The sequence below is a fragment of the Solanum dulcamara genome, chromosome 10, assembly GCF_947179165.1.
Source record: "Solanum dulcamara chromosome 10, daSolDulc1.2, whole genome shotgun sequence".
Classification (NCBI taxonomy): Eukaryota; Viridiplantae; Streptophyta; class Magnoliopsida; order Solanales; family Solanaceae; genus Solanum; species Solanum dulcamara.
This window is the reverse complement of record NC_077246.1, coordinates 51,295,722-51,317,061: the sequence shown is the minus strand read 5'-3', so window position 1 is coordinate 51,317,061 and position 21,340 is coordinate 51,295,722.

Sequence of the window (21,340 nt, the reverse complement as noted above, 5' to 3'; positions counted from 1 at the left end):
TGTATATGATTGGTCTCTATCTAAACCTTACTCTTTCTTTAGACTTATGATATCCTGATTGAGTTCCTTACACGTGATTGAGTTACTCGAGCTGATGTTATTCTACCTTTTCCATGTTTTATTCTGCCATATTATATATATGCACATTCCACGTACTCGTCCATTTGGACCTGCATCATTTCATGATGCAGAGACAGGTTTAAAAGATCATCAACAGGCGCACTGTTGAGGATCTTTTCACACTCAGCTTATTGGTGAGCCCTCCCCTACATTCGGTGGATACCACTATTTATGTTCTTCTTGCGTTGAGTTTAGTCTTTTTATTTTGTTTTTAGGTATCAGTGAACCTGTCATTGGCACCAATTAGATAGTAGTGACAGAGCCTTCATAGACTAGATAGTGATGGGTTGATTGAGTATTTTATTTCTTTGAATTGTTCTGGTCAGACTATTTTAAAGACATAGATTGGAGTTTGATTTATTGGCCCATGGACTTTCTTCCTTGAGTTAGATAATTGATTGGCATTGCCCACCTAATTATCTATTTATCTTAAGTCTTCCGCTGATTGATTTATTGAATGAATATGTGATTAGGCCAAGTGGTTTGTTTACTTCTGAGTGCCCTCTACGCCTAGGATACCCGTCTGGGATGTAACAAACTAGATTCAAAGTTTTCAAGATAGAAATTTGATTTTCAATGAGACGCTCTTCATTCCAGGTATTAAAGGCTAACGCAATATTGGACTGAGTTTGTCTGTGCACCCCTTCATCTTTATTGATACAAGTTGAATTGAGTTGGAGTTTTCGAGTTGCTTGAATTGAATTCTTGAGTTATCTATGATCTTTTTGAGTTCACTTGTACTTACTTAAAATATGTATTAATTTTGTTCATGGGTTGAGTATTTGATTTGGATGCATGTTCATGTCTTCTTCACATGAACCCTAATTGAGGATTATATTTGATTTTGAGCATTGATTGAACAAGAGTTTGAGTTTTCACATAAGTTGATTTTTACTATTTTGAACATGAATATCTTGTGCATAAATGATGGTTTTGAGACAGTTTTAATAAGTTGTGATTTTAAAAAATATATATATTTTTCTGAAAGAACTTAATGATTTGAGCATGAGACGAGCCAGAGTTGAATTAAAAGAGTTTTTAAAATTATAACAGTTTTGATCATGATTTCTCTATGCTTTATTTTGAGTTAAGTTTGCATGTTTTAAAGTGATTTGAAGAGTTGAATTTTTAATCTCAATGAGTGGATTTCATTGAATTGATTTGAAAGAGCATCATGATTAAGGATTTAGTCTTGAGCCTTGAACTGTGAATGCATGATCATGATTGGATTGTGAGCATGATGATATAGTATTGATAGTTTTGATGAATTGATAGTCTTGGATATTGTCATAAATGATTGTCTAAAACCACTCATAACTAAATGATTTGAGAACGATTGGGAAATTGATTGGTTAAAAGGATTGATTTGATAGAACGAATGAGTTGAAAAAGGGTACAGTGAGACTAGATAAGATAATTTGAATATCTTACCTGATAGATATGAGCATATTGAGTCTTGGGAGGAGTATTGAGCACCGAATTAGGTAAGAGTATAGTTCCTACTCGAATTCCATTAACTACGTAGCCAGCGTAGGATAGAGGGTTAAACCTCTTAAGTCCCGAAATTGTGGACTTTGATAGATTATGGATCTAATGATAGTGATTCATCCCTTACCCTGGCAAAGTATTAGACGAGTGTGGAAACGACACTTCTTCATTGTGTGTCACTAGCTCATAGGTGATGATTATCAGTTAGAGAAACTCCCAAATTGAGTGGATTGTGCATGATATGATTGATTTGATTGAGATTGTAGACGATTGAGTCGATTTGAAAGGTATTGCTCAATTCTAATTTGTATATTTATCGAGTTGAGTCCTCCAAGTCGACATGTGTATTATTAGAGTTGATTCAGATTGGCCTTGATAGTACCCTAATGATTGGATTAGATTAGATTGTATATGATGGTCTCTGTCTAAACCTTACTCTTGCTTTAGACTTATGATATCCTAATTGAGTTCCTTACACTTGACTGAGTTACTTGAGATGATGTTATTCTACCTTATGCATGTTTCATTCTGCCATATTACATAATCTTATGTTCCACGTACTGACGTCTATTTGGACCAGCATCATTTCATGATGCAGAGACAAGTTTAATAGATCATCAACAGGCGCACCATTGAGGATCTGTTTACACTCAGCTTATTGGTGAGTCCTTCCCTACATTCAGAGGATACCACTTATCTTCTTGTTGCGTTGAGTTTAGTGTTTTATATTTAGTTTTGAGGTAGATATGAACCTGTCATTGGCACTAATTAGATAATAGTGATAAAGGATTCATAGACTAGATAGTGATGGGTTGATTGAGTATTTTATTTCTTTGAATTGTTCTGGTCAGACAATTTTGAAGACATAAATTGGAGTTTAATTTGTTGGCCCATGGCCTTTCTTTCTTGAGTTAGATTATTAATTGACAATTCCCACCTAATTATCTCTTTATTTTAAGTCTTCTACTGATTGATTTAATGACTGAATGTGTGATCAGGCCAAGTGGTTCTCTACGGAGCCAGTAATGGCTTCTGAGTGCTCACCACGCCTAGGTTACCCTCCTTGGGTGTGACAAACTAGATTCAAGGTCTTCAAGCAAGGACTTTGATTTTCGGTAAGATGATCTTCATTCCAACTATGTAAGGCTAATACAATGTTGGACTGAGTTCGTCCACATGCCCCTTCAACTTTATTGATTCAAGTTGAATTGAGTAGGAGTTTTCGAGTTCTTTGAATTGATTCTTGTGTTATCTGTGGTCTTTTTGAGTTACTTCTAATTACATAAAATACGTATTGATGTTGTTTATGGGTTGAGTATTTGATTTGAATGCATGTTCATGTCTTCTTTCATATGAACCCTAATTGAGGATTATATTTGATTTTGAGCATTGATTGTACAAGAGTTTAAGTTTTCACATAAGTTGATTTTTATTGTTTTGAACATGAATATCTTGTACAAAAATGATGGTTTTGATACTTTGTTTTAATAACTTGTGATTGGGTTTGAAAATATATTTTTCTAAAAGAACTTGATGATTTGAGCATGAATCAAGTCCGAGTTTAATTAAAAGAGTTTTTAAGATTATAACAGTTTTTGATCTTGATTTTGCTATGCATTATTTTAAATTGAGATTGCATATTTTAAAGAGATTTGAAAGAGTTGAGTATTTAATCTCAATGAGTGGATTTGATTGAATTGATTTGAAAGAGCATCATGATTAAGAATTTAGTCTTAAGTCTTGAACTGTGAATGCATGATTGTGATTGGAATGTGAGTATGATGATATAATATTGATAGTGTTGATGAATTGATCGTCTTGGATGTTGTCATAAATTATTATCTAAAACCCCTCATAACTAAATGATTTGAGAATGATTGAGAAATTAATTGGTTGAAAAGATTGTTTTGATAGAACAAATGAGTTAAAAAATGGTCCAATGAGACCAAATGAGATAATATAAGCATATTGTGTATTGAGAGAAGTATTGAGCACCAAATTGGGCAAGAGTATAGTCTTTACTCGAATCCTATGTACTACGTAGCCAACATAGAATTTAGGGTTAAACCTCTTAAGTCCCAAAAGGAAGGACTTTGATAGATTGTGGATCCAGTGATAGTGATTTATCCCTTACTCTGGTAAAGTATTGGATGGGTGTGGCAACGACGCTGCTTCATTGTGCATCATTGTCTCATAGGTGATGATTATCGGTTAGAGAAATGCCCAAATTGAGTGAATTGTGCATGATGTGATTGATTTGATTGAGAATTTAGATGATTGAGTCGATTTGAAAAGCATTGCTAAATTCTATTTTGTATATCTATCGAGTTGAGTACTCTAAGTCGACATGAGTATTTTTAGAGTTGATTTAGATTGGTCTTGATAGTACTCTTATGATTGGATTTGATTGGATTATATATGATTGGTCTCTGTCTAAATCTTACTCTTACTTTAGAATTATTATATCCTGTTTGAGTTCCTTGCACGTTTCTGAGTTACTTGAGCTGATGTTATTTTACCTTATGCATGTTTCATTCTACCATATTACATACTCATATATTCCACATACAGACGTCCATTTGGACCTACATCATTTCATGATACAGAGACAGATTTAAGAGATCATCAACAGGTGCACCATTAAGGATTGTTCACACTCATCTTATTGGTGAGTCCTCTCTTACATTCGAAGGATACCACTTATGTTCTTCTTGCGTTGAGTTTAATCTTTTCATTCTGTTTAGAGGTAGCGATGAACCTGTCATTAAAACCAATTAGATAATAGTGATAGAGGATTCATAAACTAGTTAGTGATGGGTTAATTGAGTATTTTATTTCCTTGAATTATTCTTGTCAAACTATTTTAAAGATATAGGTTGGAGTTCTATTTGTTGGCCCATGACCTTTCTTCTTTGAGTTAGATTATTGATTGAAATTGCTCACCTAATTATCTATTTATATTAAGTATTTCGCTGATTGATTTAATGAATGAATGTGTAATCAGACCAAGTAATTTGCTTAGAAGCCAGCAATGTCTTCTAAGTGCCGTTCACGCCTAGGGTACCCTCTAGGGGCTTGACAAACTTGATATCAGAGCACAGATTTCTAGAGCCCTAGGGAGTCTATGAAGTCGTATCTAGTAGAGTATTGTTTATGGGTGTGTCATGCACCACATTTATAATTAGGAGGCTATAGGAAATTAAGAACTGTTTCACTTTCTTTTCATATTCTGAGTTCGTGCGATAGTGTTTAACTCTATAAAAGTTCCCTTCTAATTCATACATTTTTTAAATCCATTCAACTACCCCTCATACTCAAGGTGGTTAAACAGTAAAACTCAGATCCTTATTGATGAGTTACTTTTAGATAAAGTATTCAGAGAGTAAAGAGACTGCATGAGGGCTTGAGAGGAGACCATTAGTATGCGTAAACTTATTGATTTGAAAGAAAGCACTCTTATTCACATGAATCGTGCATTCAGCCAAAGCAAGATGTACTCTCAGACTCTCTTCCTTATACCATGCTTTAGATGTTATCTTTGAGAGAAAAGTTATGTATCTAAATAATTAGTGTCACTATAAGATGGAATGTGATTTGAGGCATGGTAAGTTATGATTCGTAGAATGATCCTAGAGCTAGAAAGATGGATTTAGAAGAGTAGAAACCAAATAGTGAGAACAGTGATTTATTGAGGCAAGTACCTAGAGTTAGGTATCTATAAGGTAAGAAATAGGTTTAGAAATCAATTCCCTTTGACTTTTACTAAAGATGTTTTAAGTATCGTCTAGTTTTCATGACAGGAGGTAGAGGAAGATTTGATAGTTAAGATGAGATAGAGTACACTTGAACCATGAGAGAAGTTTTATTTTGAGGTATTTTTGTGTTAGTAAAATACCTAGTATATGTGTTGAACGGAAGGGAGGAGTAGTCATGATATGATAGATCTAAGCTAGGCTTAATATTTTAAAGAGAGAGCTCCATGTTATTTAGAGGGATATGAATATAACTAGAGAATGAAGTGTAATGAATGGGTAAATAGTACTTAGGTTAAGAAAGGAGATGAGGTGATATATTATAATTAGACAGACAATGAGACGAGGAACAATTACTTGTCATGAGGTTTTAATAGGAAAATGTTTCTTAATTTCAACTAGTAATTGTAAGTTGGTATAGTATGCAAGCAATGTGTGATGTGCATGTTAGTACTAGACCCTAAGTTTGAATTTGAGATGAGTGGTGTGAAGAAAGAGGGGATAACATTATGAATGTGATAGTGCTGGTTCTATGATTTAATTTAGTAGGTATGCCATATGCGAGAGATTAAGATATTATCTTCCAAGAAGTGTGATGCTATGAGTGTGGTGTATGTGACCCTTAGATTTAAATAGTGAATTGAGGCTAAGTCATTTGGTAAGAAGAGGCTTAAGATATGTATATAAAATAGTATAAAGTTGTATGGGACTCTAATTGTATGAGTTGCTTTGGGTGACTAGTTAGTATCTTTTAGTTGCTAATGTGAAGAAGGCTGGATGTGGGTTTTCTTTTATTTAGTATCCATAAGATTTGGGTTGAAGGGAGTTGTATATAGATAATGATGAGTCTCCTGTTATAGTTCATGTTTTCTTCAACTAAGTTAGGAATATGTGAACCTAGAAGATGAGTGTTAGCAGGCTAACAAGAAAATGTTAGAATCATAAGAGTTAGAGAAAGTGGATGTGTACACCAATAAGAGAAGCAAGTATGGAGGGATGCCTAAAAGATAGAAGGAAGTTAAGGGAAGTATCTTAAAATAAGGCCCTAGTAGCGGTTTCATATCTTAAGTATAGTGTAACAAGAGATTTTAAGTGTTCTTATGGATACTGATGCCCCAACCGTGTGGGGAGTTGTTCTTATAGCTTAGTAAAAAAGAAAAAAAAATGGTTCGCAGACTTAAGAAGGTGACCTTTGAGCTAAGGGGGAGATGATAAGGTAATAAACCAAAGTAAGTGTTGAGCTTTCGATAGTGATGAGTTGATCGGGATGATACATCGATGATTTTCCATCTCGCATACCTTTTCTTGTTGGAGGGGCGACCGTACGTTAAACTACCAAAGAAACTAGGGCATTTTCCTAACACTTCAGTCGAGGTGATACTATATTCCTTGTGTGCGTATGAGCTCCATGACCATGGCCTAGACCCATCCCCTCCCCTATATTGATGCATATCCATGATGAGTTCGAGGATGAGAATTGATAATTTCATTCAACAATCCTAATCTTGTCTCATGAATTTAAGAGTTTTCATCTGTATGTTACACGAGACATGACTTGAGTTTCACAATATGTATAGTTCCATAAACTCATAATAGGTCCTGAAAGACTAGAGAGATCATATTAATGATGGGTGTTCCCAGATTAAAATTTCTTGAATGAATCATGCTTAAGACTTTTTACTCTAACTTTTTCGATGAGTCTTTCTTTCCAGTCCTGATAGTGATATTGATGATAGTAGACTGAGTTGAGTGAGAGTATATGGAGAAGATTGAGTGTTTTCTGATTGTGATAGTTGTGTTGTACTTATCTAGTTAAGGATAGAAGTGTGGAAGAGGAGCAAGATGAGACCATGTGATGTGCAATAGATAGGTAAGAGTATGTTAGTGTGTCTCTGGGTAAGAACTCATGCAATAATGGAGGTACAAGTGTTAAAGTAGGCTTGATAGTTCTTAGATGTGGTTGAGGTGGTTAGACTGATAGGCTTAAGTGTGTGGTTTTTACTATGAAAGTGATGATAGTAGGCTAATGATGACTTTTGGGTGATGATTGTGAGTGTTTGTATGAAGTGGTCAGAAGGAGTAGTATTCTCTAAGTAAAAGTTCCCTATGGAGGAAAGAATATGAATTTGAGGGTTATATTTATATTAGTATGATCATCTTAGGACTAGCACCTTAGCACTTAGAGCTAGGCTTGAACTGGGCAAGAGGAATATTAATGAGAGCATTCGAGGATGTAGCTCTTCTCTCATCCCATGTATGATGTCTTATAGAGAGTGAGTTACCTATCTTTTAGTGGGTTGGACCAGACTTAGTTCATCAAGTTATAGAGAAAGTGAAAACATTCCAGAAAATGTGAAAATTGAGGTGAGAGGAAAAGATTGGAGTTTGAGGTAAATGATTGGATATACGTGTAGGGCGTTATGAGGCTTGAAAAGAAGGGGAAGCTTGGGCACTGATATATTGGCCTTACCAAAGTGTGAAGAGGATTGGAGATGTCACCCGTGAATTGGAGTTGCCTTTTTAGTTAGCCGTTATTCGTTCGATGCTTCTTGTCTCGATGATCGAAGAAGTGCTTGGGAGATCCTTTGTTGGTAGTTCCCATTGATAGTGCTGAAATCAAGAATAGTCTGTCCTATGATGATGATATGAAGACCAAATATCAACTTCGATTCGTGCCATCAACTATTATGTTGAAAGTAATGTCCTATTCTTGATTCGATATGATGTTTTTTTTAGTTCGACAGTTGATGATCTAGATGTTTGAACGATTCGAATGATTGAGTTTCGATGTTCAATTTGTGCTTAATGATGAGAATGATGAAGGTAATTTCCCTATTCTTGACTTGAACTGATTTGTCTATTCTTGAATCTGAATAGTTGCTTGTCTAGATTGCTTGATTGGTTGATTTGATTGAGTCTCAATTGTTATTCAGCCTCTATTCCAGCTCTGGTTGATCTTCATTTGAGTATGAATGATCCCAAGGGGGAGATAAGGTAACACCCCAAAAATATTTGCCAAAACTCAAACCATTCTTCATATGCGTATAGACTTGAACTCGATGAATTCTAATTTTATATATGAGTTAGGATCAATTACTAAGTATTTGAAGTATATTATAAGTGAATTATGATCATAAGGAACCTTTAGTACTAAGTCGAGTTGACAGATCCTTTACCGATTAAGTTTTCATATAAGATCTTATAAGGATCAACTTCAAACGATCATAATTTTTAAAATATTAAGATTTGGGTGGCCCATGACCTATCAAATTAAAGGACTTTGAATCCTCTAACGTCACTGAGTTTTCCTCATTCCTAGTTCAGAGTAAAAAGTTATGACAATTTTATCAAAGACTATCACTGCAATAGTTTTGGTGATGGAACAACGCGCCAACAGAGCGGCGAAACTAGCTGCAGTAGTTTTGGCTCAATTGAGATGCACCACTACTATGCCTATAGGCTCCTGGATCAATTATTTTTAGATTTTTATTGAGTAAAGGCATTTTGGACTTTTCCCACCTTTCCCAAGTATAACCCTAGCTATTTTGGGACAAAAACAATCAGTTTCCTCATAATATCCAAGAAGGTTTTCCTCTCCTTCACCTTAGGAGATTTGAGAGAAGAGACTAGAAAGGAGAAGAAGAGCTAAGATTCAAGGTCTTCAAGCTAGGACTTTGATTTTTGGTGAGGCGATCTTCATTCCAGGTATGTAAGGCTAACACAACGTTGGAGTGAGTTCTTCGCCCCTTAATCTTTATTGATTAAAGTTGAATTGAGTTGGAGTTTTTGAGTTCCTTGATTTGAATTCTTGAGATATCTATGGTCTTTTTGAGTTCCTTGTACTTACTTAAAATACGTATTAATGTTGTTCATGGGTTGAGTATTTAATTTGGATACATGTTCATGTCTTCTTCACATGAACCCTAATTGAGGATTATATTTGATTTTGAGCATTGATTGTACAAGAGTTTGAGTTTTCACATAAGTTGATTTTTACTATTTTGAACATGAATATCTTGATCATAAATGATGGCTTTGAGATAGAGTTTTAATAAGTTGTGATTAATTTTGAAAATATATTTCTCTGAAAGAACTTGATGATTTGAGCATGAGTCGAGTCCGAGTTGAATTAAAAGAGTTTTTAAGATTATAACAGTTTTGATCTTGATTTCGCTATACATTATTTTGAGTTGAGATTGCATGTTTTCAAGATATTTGAAAGAGTTGAGTATTTAATCTCAATTAGTGGATTTGATTGGATTGATTTGAAAAAAAATCATGATTAAGGATTTATTCTAGAGCCTTGAAATGTGAATGCATGATTGTGATTGGAATATGAGCATGATGATAGTATTGATAGTGTTGACGAATTGATAGTCCTGGATTTTTCATAAATGATTGTCTAAAACCCCTCATAACTAAATGATTTGAGAACGATTGGTAAATTGATTGGGTGAAAGGATTGATTTGATAGAATGAATGAGTTGAAAAAGGGTCCAATAAGACCAGATGAGATGATTTGAATATCTTACCTGATAGATATAAGCATATTGAGTCTTGGGAGGAGTATTGAACACCAAATTGGGTAAGAGTAGAGTCCCTACTTGAATCCCATAAACTACGTAGCCAGTGTAGGATGGAGGGTTAAACTTCTCAAGTTCCAAAACGATAAACTTTGATAGTTTGTGGATCCAATGATAATGATTCGTCCCTTACCTTTTCAAAGTATTGGACGGGTCAGGCAATGATACCTCTTCATTATGCATCATTGGCTCATAGACGAAGATTGTTGGTTAGAGAAACTCTCAAATTGAGTGAATTGTGCATTATGTGATTGGTTTGATTGAGATTATAGATGATTGAGTCGATTTGAAAGGCATTGCTAAATTCTAATTTGCATATATATCGAGTTGAGTCCTCTGGGTCGATATGAGTATTTTCAGAGTTGATCCAGATTGGTCTTGATAGTACTCTAATGATTGGATTTGATTTGATTGTATATGATTGGTCTATGTGTATACTTTACTCTTGCTTTAGACTTATGATATCCTGATTGAGTTCCTTACACATGACTGAGTTACTTGAGCTGATGTTATTCTACCTTATGCATGTTTTATTCTGCCATATTACATACTCGTACATTCCACGTACTGACGTCCATTTGGACTTGCATCATTTCATGATGCAGAGACAAATTTAATAGATCATCAACAGGCGCACCGTTGAGGATCTATTCACACTCAGTTTATTGTGAGTCCTACCCTTCATTCGGAGGATACCGCTTATGTTCTTTTTGCGTTTAGTTTAGTCTTTTTATTCTGTTTTGAGGTATCCATGAACCTGTCATTGGCACCAATTAGATAATGGTGATAAAGGCTTCATAGTCTAGATAGTGATGGATTGATTAAGTATTTTATTTCTTTGAATTGTTCTTGTCTGAATATTTTAAAAATATAGATTGGAGTTTGATTTATTATCCCTTGGCCTTTCTTCCTTGAGTTAGATTATTGATTGGAATTGTCCACCTAATTATCTCTTTATCTTAAGTCTTCCGTTGATTGATTTAAGGAATGAATGTGTGATCAGGCCAAGTGGTTCACTTGGGAACCAACAATGATTTCTGAGTGCTGGTCATGCCTAGGGTACCCTTTTGGGGTGTGACATAATTCTACCTTTATTTATTTTGTGTGATGCAAAGAATCAAAGGCGGATCCTGGATTTTGAATCTTTGGGTGCCACACTGCTTTGAACGGTAACCTATGAAAAAAACTCCAGCGTATAACAAGATAATATTATCACGCCCCGGGAGGGTATCCTAGACGTAACCGACACCCGAAGGCCATTTCTGACCTCCGAGCAAACCACCTGGTCCAGTCACACATTCATTCAATCACATTTTCTTAGCAGAAACTCAATTAATGAAATACTATTCGCAATATGAGGGCCGACGGCCAAACATTTATAAACCCGACAAACACATAAAATAAGACTCCTCAAAAATAACCGTTCAACCTCCCCACACTCCAGTCTATGAAGCCTCTATCCAAGTCTAAAAGGTGCCAATGATAAGTCCATGGCTACGAACAATCAAAATAAAAGAAATGAAAACAAAACTATACAAGAAGGCTCAATATCCTCCGGGAACTAGGAGGACTCACCAACTAGCTGGAGGTGTATGTGGATCTTCAATGGAGCGCCGGTTGATGATCTCTAGTACCTGTCTCTGCATCATGAAACGATGCAGGCCAAATGACATCAGTACATGGAATGTACGAGTATGTAAAATGGCCGGATGAAACCACATTAAGAAAACATCAGTATCAACTCAAGATCTCAACTCATACATATATACATAACAACTTACTCAAATGTCCTAAGTCCAACAAGAATAGTTTAGACAGGACTAACTCATAAGCCACTTAACTCAACTGACTCGGAGCACTATCAAGGCCTAAATGGGAGTTTCTCTTAACCGACAACCATCACCTATGAGCCAGTGATATTACAATAATCAGACGTTGTTGCCACGTCCGTCCATACCTTGCCAGAGCATAAACGCCTTCTTAATCATGGATACCATCGATTAGTCAAGTCCTATCATTTCAGGACAGTAAAATGGGAAACATCCGACTTTAACGGTTCGATCCCATGGGAAGCATCCAACTTTAACGGTTCCATCCCTACCTACGTTGGCGGCGTAGTTTCTGGGGTTCGAGTATGGACTATACTCTTACCCGCTTCGGTGCTCGATACTCCTCCCATGACTCTATGCTCATAAGACTCCCTCCAATCATCTCAAATAAGCCCTCATGGCTAGTTTCATGTGGAACATTTCCCATTCATCAACTCTATCCTCATTCTTAACTCAATTTAAGTCATAATGGCAAGTCTCATTTAGGACCTTGTCCACTCGTCAATTCTATCCTCCAACTAACTCAATCAAGCCTCATTTAGGTAAGCATTTATGACACTTCCTCAAGACTCATCACAACTCTATGACTTTAGCTCAATAATTCAAGTAGAATAACACATTTAAGGAAAATGACTTAAGCAACATAATCACTTGGCTAAAGAGATCAACAAAACATAATAACAAGTCATCTCCATCAACTCATACTAACATGAAGGTTTTAGGAATTTCTTAGCTCAACAACATCAACACATATAGCATTAAATAAATAGGGAACAAAACTCATTTAAACTTAGACCATACCAAGAAACTCCATTTTCATGGACATCTAACCTCAAAGCAAGAATAGGGCACATGGGTGGACTCAACCCATGTTTTGGATAGCCTTACATACCTTAGTGAAGACTTGGAGAAAACCTTGATGTTGGGTCTTCAATGAAGGACTCAAATCTTGAAGCTCTTGGGATAAATCTTTGTTGAGAATGGAGAATAAGAAGGAGATGAAGAAGAGAGAGGGAGAGAGGAATTTCTAGGGCTTTTAGAGAGAGAGAGGGGGCTGGAAATTTTTGATCCCAAAATGACCAAGGGCAATACCTATATAACTTGGGTAAGTTTCCAAATTACCCCTCCTAAAAAAGTTCTGAAAATAGGCTAAAAACGCACCTGGCGCGATAGTGGCGCGTCATGCCATTGCAGCGCCAGGCTGAATACGCCTAAAACCTGCACACCTCGTAGTGGCGTGCCGCGCCAGAGACCAAACTACTGAGGCATGTTTCTGGCGCGATAGTGGCGCGTCGCGCCCTTACACGCCAAGGCCATATTTTCTGGGTTCTGGAAATTTGGCCTGAAAAACCCTGCACAACTTTTAGTGGCGCGTCACGCCAAGGACCAAACTACTGAGGCATATTTTTGGCGCGATAGTGGCGCGTCGCGCCCTTACAGCGCCAAGGACATTTCCCCAGCAGTTGCAACCCAGGCCAAAAATGAAATTCCTGTCGTGCTAGTTCATCTTAGGATCGTCATATCTTTTGACTCCGAACTCCAAAATTTACGTTCTTGGTTGCGTTGGAAAGAAGACTCGTTGACCTTTAATTTGATAGGTCGTGGGGCACCCAGATTGACGTCCTTCAAAAGATAGGGTCATTAAAAGTCGACCCTTATACGAACTCATCCTAAACTTAGCCACGACGGATCTTTTGGACTTAGCTCGGTCCTAGGGGTCCTTGGTGACCCCACATCACCTCTAAACTGCTCAGTCCCTCAGAGACTCATCTTAACTCACGAATATACTTCAAGATACTCGGGTTCGACCCCTTCCGAACACAAGAAGGGTCCGAATCTTTGGAAAAATTTTGAGGGGTGTTACATTATCTCCCCCTTGGGATCATTCGTCCTCGAATGACGAGAAATCAAGAATAGACTCAGGGTGCAAATCACAATCAAAACTCAGTCATTCAATCAGTCAAATTCTCAATCAATTATCAATCAAGACTCAAGATGCACAAATGAATTCAAATTAAGGAAATGGATATTACCTTCAACATTCTCATCGGTAGGCACGAATAGATGGGGATATTTAGATTTCATGGCTTCCTCCGCTTCCCATATGGCTTCCTCAACAAATTGGTTCCTCCACAGGACTTTGACTGAGGCGACTTCTTTGTTCCTCAGTTTGCGAACTTGGCGATCAAGAATTTGGACCGGAACATCTTCATAAGACAAGCTATCCTTAATTCCAATTCTATCAATGGGGACTACCAACGAGGGATCGCCCAAGAAATTTTTCAACATCGAAACGTGAAATACCGGATGAATAGAGACTAGCTCTGAAGGCAACCCCAACTCATAAGCAACACTCCCAATCCGCCTCAAGATCTGGTAAGGACCAATATATCGAGGACTAAGCTTCCCCTTCTTTCCAAATCTCATGACACCCTTCATGGGTGACACTTTCAAATACACCCAATCATCCACCTCAAACTCTAAGTCTCTCCTTCTCACATCGGTGTAAGATTTTTGGTGGCTTTGGGCTATCTTTAGCTTCTCTCGAATAACTCGCACCTTCTTCCAATGTCTGGATGGTGCGCTCTACTTGGCCATCTGTCTGGGGATGGAAGGCTGTACTCAAGCTCACCTTAGAACCCAGTCCCTTCTGAAAGGATTTCCAAAATTGGAAAGTGAATTGAGATCCTCTGTCTGAGATGATAGACAAAGGGACCCCATGCAATCTGACGATTTCAAGTATGTACAACTTTGCATAATCCTCTGCGGTGTCATTCTATCCACAATTACCCAAATCGAATCATGCTGCTTTCGAGACCTCGGTAGACCTGTAATAAAGTCCATGTTGATCATTTCCCACTTTCATTCCGGAATTTCTATATTTTGAGCTAAACCACATGGCCTTTGATGCTCAACCTTCACCTGTTGGCAATTCGGGCACTTGGAAACAAATTCCGCAATATCCCTCTTCATCCCACTCTACCAATATATTTCCCTCAAGTCATGATACATTTTCATGGAGCCTAGATGAATGGAGTACCTGGAACTATGCGCTTTGGCCATAATCCTCTCTCGAACATCATCTACATCCGGCACACACAATTTATTTTGGTACCTTAACACACCATCTCCCCCTTTGGTGAAAACCATTACCTCTTGTTTGTGAACAACTCCCTTCAACCGAAGGAGGACGGGGTCCTGATCTTGTTTCTCCTTTACCTCTGCTACAAGTGAGGACGTAGCCCCATCTCGAACATTTACTCCACCTTCATTATTCTCTTCAAGTCGAACTCCCAATCGGGCTAATATATGTACCTTCTTTGCCAATTCTCTCCTTTCTTCCTCCACGTGGGCAGTGCTACCCATAGACAACCTACTAAGAGCATCAGCAACAACATTAGCTTTACTTGGATGGTAGAGGATGCTCATATCATAGTCCTTGAGTAGCTCAAGCCATCTCCTTTGCCTCAGGTTGAGTTCCTTCTGGCTAAAGACGTATTGCAAGCTCTTGTGATCGGTGAATACATCGATATGCACTTCATACAGGTAGTGGCGCCAGATTTTAAGCGCGAATACCACAGCTTCCAGCTCAAGGTCATGAGTTGGGTAATTCTTCTCATGAACCTTAAGCTGTCTCGAAGCATAGGCTATCACCTTTCCCCTCCGCATCAGTACACAACCCAACCCGATTCTAGATGCATCACAATAGACCACAAAGCCCTCTGTCCCATCGGGCAGAGTCAAGATAGGAGTAGTGGTTAGCTTGGCCTTCAGTTTCTGGAAACTCTCCTCACAAGCATCGGACCATTGGAACTTAGCCTCTTTTTTTTTGGTTCAACTTAGTCAATGGTAATGATATGGATGAGAATCCCTCTACAAACCTTCGATAATACCCGGCCAAACCCAGGAAGCTCCTTATCTCTGTCGGGGATGTGGGTCTAGGCCAATTCTTCACAGCTTCAATTTTCTGAGCATCAACCTGAATACCATCTCCAGATACAATGTGGCCTAGGAAGGCCACTGATGCAAGCCAAAATTCGCATTTGGAGAACTTTGCATACAGTACCTGGTCTCTCAAAGTTTGTAGAACAACTCTAAGATGATAGGTGTGCTCCTCTTCATTCTTGGAGTAGACCAGAATATCATCTATGAATACAATCACAAACATATCGAGATATGGTTTAAACACTCGGTTCATGAGATCAATGAAAGCTGTGGGGGCATTAGTCAACCCGAAGGACATGACCAAAAATTCAAAGTGGCCATAATGAGTCCGAAAAGCAGTCTTCAGAATATTACATTCCCTCACCTTCAACTGATGGTAGTCGGATCTCAAGTCTATCTTTGAGAAACACGTGGCACCCTGAAGTTGGTCAAATAAATCATCTATTCTGGGGAGAGGGTATTTGTTCTTTACGGTGACCTTGTTTAGCTTCCTGTAATCAATACACATTCTAAGGGACCCATCTTTCTTTTGCACAAATAGGACGGGAGCACCCCATGGTGAGACGCTCGGCCTAATGAATCCCTTATCCAACAAGTCTTTTAGCTGCTCCTTCAACTCCTTCAACTCAGCCGGAGCCATTCTATAGGGAGGGATTGAGATAGGTTGGGTATCAGGAAGAATATCAATTCCGAAATCGATCTCCCTATCAGGAGGGAATCCAGGTAGATCTTCAGGAAAGACATCCGGAAACTCGTTGACAATCGGAACCGACTCCAGAGATGGAGACTCAATATCGTCATCTTTTACTCGGATAAGGTGATAAATGCACCCTTTTGAGATTAGCTTCCTGGCCCTAAGGTAAGAAATAAACTTACCCTTAGGCATAACAGGACTGCCCCTCCACTCTATGACAGCTTCGTTCGGGAATTTGAATGTGACAATCTGAGTTCTACAATCAATAGAGGCATAACAGATATAAAGTCAGTCCATGCCAAGGATCACGTCGAAATCAACCATGTCTAACTCAACCAAGTCAGCCAAGGTATCCCTGTGATGAATTGACACAGTGCAATCTCTATAGACTCTCTCAGCTAACACAGAATCACCGACAGGAGTAGCTACACTAAAAGGCTCAAGAAGACATTCGGGAATTTTATTGAATTTACTAGCCACATAAGGAGTCATAAAAGATAGGGTGGCAACCGGATCCATCAACACATAACAATCAAGAGAAGAGACTCGAATCATACCTGTCACGACGTTTGGAGAGTTCTCTTGATCTTGGCGACTACCCATAGCATATAAATGGTTTGTACCTCCGCCGGTGCCTGAAGTAGTGCCCCTTTGATTACCTCTAGTCGGTGGTGCGGTGGTAGAATGCTGGACTCTATTTCCCTCTGTTGGACACTCCCTCTGAAAATGGCCCATTTGGCCGCAGTTATAACAACCAATCCTTCCCGCTCTACATTCTCCCAAGTGGAGCCTACCACACTTACTGCATGATGGCTTCCCCCTCGCACCTTGACTTACACTGGCCTGGAATTGAGAACCCTGGGGTCTGAAATTCTGGCGACCTTGTCCCTGCCGATCATACCTATTCTGCGGTATCGGTGTACTGGTGGTAGATGAGGCATAGTTGGAAGGCCTCTTCTGGAAGAAGGACCTGTTGCCCTTGCTTTGCCTCTGCTCATTCTCATGCCCAGCTGATCTTGCCTTTTTGCTCAGATGTTCCTCTCTGTCTTTCCTCTTCTCCTCTTCCACCTGTTGGGCGTACACCATTAACCTTGAAATATCCATATCGGAGATTAACAATGCCGTTTTACATTCCTTCTTCACATGTCTCCCCAAACCGGAGACAAACTTCCTCATCTTTGACCTCATATCTGGGGTCATTTCGGGAGCATACCTGGAAAGTTGGATGAAATTCAGGCCGTACTCCTTAACAGTCATACCCTCCTGCTTCAAATTCACAAATTCCTCTACTTTCGCTTCCCTCAATTCTCGGGGAAAGAAGTGATTAAGAAAGGCTCCCTCAAATTCATCCCACCTAGCAGGTTCGACATCCTCGCCCCTACCTTGTTCCCATTGGTTATACCAAATGTTTGCCACATCTTTGAGTTGATAAGACACCAACTCAACCCCCTCAATTTCAGTAGCATGCATAGAATTAAGAATTTTCCACATCTCATCAATAAAGTTTTGGGGATCTTCATCCACCTTAGAACCCGTGAATGCTGGTGGATTCATCCTCAGAAAGTCTCTAATTCTAGTGGCAGCAGATGGCTCTTGTGAGCTAGAGCTAAGAGTCGGCGAACTCTGATTACCACTTCAGGCAGCCATTAGTTGCGTGAGCATTGCAATTGCCCCTCGAAATTCTGCCTCTGATGTGGGTGCAGGTGGAGTAGCTGGCACTTGGGGTGCCTCCGAGTATCTCGCAGGTCGGCCTCTAGCCCTTGCCGAGCGTGCCTCGGACTGGGGCATCTCGGCGTTGTCAATGTTTCTCTAGCTAGCCGTACGTTTAGGGGGCATTATCTGTAACGTACAAACGCACGAATTAGAAAGAAGTCTTATAGAGTTTTAACTCTATCGCACGAAGTCAGAGTATGAAAGAAGTGAAACAATTCCTAATGTCCTATAGCCTCCTGCTTATAAGTGTGGTGCACAACACACCCATAAGCAAGACTCTACTAGACACGGCTTCATAGACTCTCTAGGATACTTGAACTCTGTGCTCTGATACCATATTTGTCACGCCCCGGGAGGGTACCCTAGACGTAACCAGCACCCGAAGGCCATTTCTGACCTCCGAGCGAACCACTTGGTCCAGTCACACATTCATTCAATCACATTCTCTTAGCGGAAACTCAATTAATGAAATACTATTCGCAATAGAGGGCTGAAGGCCAAACATTTATAAACCCGACAAACACATAAAATAAGACTCCTCCAAAATAACCGTTCAACCTCCCCACACTCCAGTCTATGAAGCCTCTATCCAAGTCTAGAGAGAGAGAGGGCTAGAAATTTTTGTTGAGAATGGAGAGAGGGAGAGAGGAATTTCTAGGGCTTTTATAGAGAGAGAGGGCTAGAAATTTTTGATCCCAAAATGACCAAGGGCAATACCTATATAACTTGGGTAAGTTCCCAAATTACCCCTCCTCAAAAAGTTCTGAAAATAGGCTAAAAACGCACCTGGCGCGATAGTGGCGTATTGTGCCATTGCAGTACCAGGCTGAATACGCCTAAAACCTGCACACCTCGTAGTGGCGCGTCGCGCCCTTACGGCGCCAAGGCCATATTTTCTGGGTTCTGGAAATTTGGCCTGAAAAACCCTGCACAACTTTTAGTGGCGCATCGCACCAAGGACCAAACTACTGAGGCATTTTTCTGGCGCGATAGTGGCGCGTCGCGCCCTTACAGCGCCAAGGCCATTTCTCCAGCAGTTGCAACCCAGGCCAAAAATGAAATTCCTGCCGTGCTAGTTCATCTTAGGATCGTCATATCTTTTGACTCCAAACTCCAAAATTTACGTTCTTGGTGGCGTTGGAAAGAAGACTCGTCGACCTTTAATTTGATAGGTCGTGGGGCACCCAGATTGACGTCCTTCAAAAGATAGGGTCGTTAAAAGTCGACCCTTATACGAACTCATCCTAAACTTAGCCACGACGGATCTTTTGGACTTAGCTCAGTCCTAGGGGTCCTTGATGACCCCACATCACCTCTAACACTGCTCAGTCCCTCAGAGACTCATCTTAACTCACGAATATACTTCAAGATACTCGGGTTTGACCCCTCCCAAACACAAGAAGGGTCCGAATCTTTGGAAAAATTTTGAGGGGTGTTACAAATATTTAATATTTATTAGCAAATTTGCATACAAAATTTAGACTTGTTCTGTTGGTTTAGTTAACATTTTACTTAAAAGGTCTAGAGTTCTAATTTAATTATTCATTATTCTTTTTACGATAAATTCACTATCGATGTCTTGCATGATAATTTTTTTTTAAGAATATACACCTCACAACAGGGCTTGAACTTGCATTCCTTTGATAGTAAACCTAAGCTTTAACTATTGGCACCACACGGCTCATTATTTCTAAGGATGCCACGTTTAATATTTATAATTTTTCTTATAAACATATATACAACTATACATGTATATACAGATTTTCAATCGAGACCAGGATTGGCGTGACACCCCTTCCAATCAACGTAGATCCGCCCCTGCAAAGAATATAAATTAAATACGTTACAAAGAAGATGGAAATATTCGTTCCAAATAAGATTTCTATAAAATTTGATGTAATGATTCTTTAGTGCCATTAATATTCACAACTTTCCGTTTCTCAAATTGATTTTTCTCTTTGCAACAATTCCTCTTGCAATATCCTATGAGCCGTTTGGATGGTCTTAGATAAGTAGCTTTTATTTATGAAGTGCTTTTAGAACTTTGAAGTGTTGAAAGTTATTTTTATAAATAATCAGTTGAGTGTTTGGATAAAAGTGCTTAAACGAGGAAAATGATGTGAATTTTAGGGTTAAAAGAATAAAAAGGGTAGTTTGGGAATTTAGTTAAAATATAAGGGATATAAAAGTAATTTTCATGGTCAAAGAAAATGATTTTAAGCACTTAGAAAAAAAAAGTTAGGAATCCTAACTTTTCATTTTTGACTGACTTTAAGAACGTTATGACTTAAAGTTAGCATTAGGCAAACACGACCAAAAGCTAAAAAGGAGATTTAAGTTGGTTTTGACCAACTTAAAGCCCATCCAAACGGGCTCTATATAAGCAAGTCTTTGATGAACATAAAACACACTATAAAAGAAAGCAAACATCTGTCTTCTTTTTCTTCTTGAATCATTTTTTTATCAAGGATTTTGGACAACCTTCAAACTTTTAACCACAAGTGTACATGTTTGAAAGTAACTATGAAACTTTGAATGCTACCGGCTACAATGATTTGCAGTTTTATTGGACCGAAATCACTTTTAAGACAGTGATTTACTATGACACATTATTTATAATAAGTTTACTATTTTTAATATCAATTTAACATTCATATTATAGTGTGTGTTTTTCCTAGTACCTTCTGCATTGAAATGTTGCAGACCGATTTTAATTTTTGCATTTCACTTCATCTATGTTCCATTTGAAGATATATATACCATTTACTATAAAATGACAAATGACATGTAATTTACTACCACTCATTTAATTGCTAGTTAGAGATATGAGAATATTAACAATGCAAAGATTGATTATGTGAGTATTAACCATGTAGAGATTAATTATATAAAAATAAATAATGTATAAATTATTTTTTAAAATATTTAATTTGTTGTATTAGAAAGTAATTTACATTATATAATTTTAAAATAAATTACTTGTTGAAGCAAGACAGTACATAGTTGGGACACCAAAGCATCAAAACCATGAGATGCATTTAAGTGTTATGTGTGATGCAAGATAAATTTATCATTTCAATATAGTTATTATATTTGTGAGATTGTAAAATGATAATCAAATGTCATACTTGAGAAATGTTGAATTTTCTACCATAACAACATATTCAGTTAAATTTCACAAAGTGAAAATGTTGAATTTTATACAAAACAACTAAA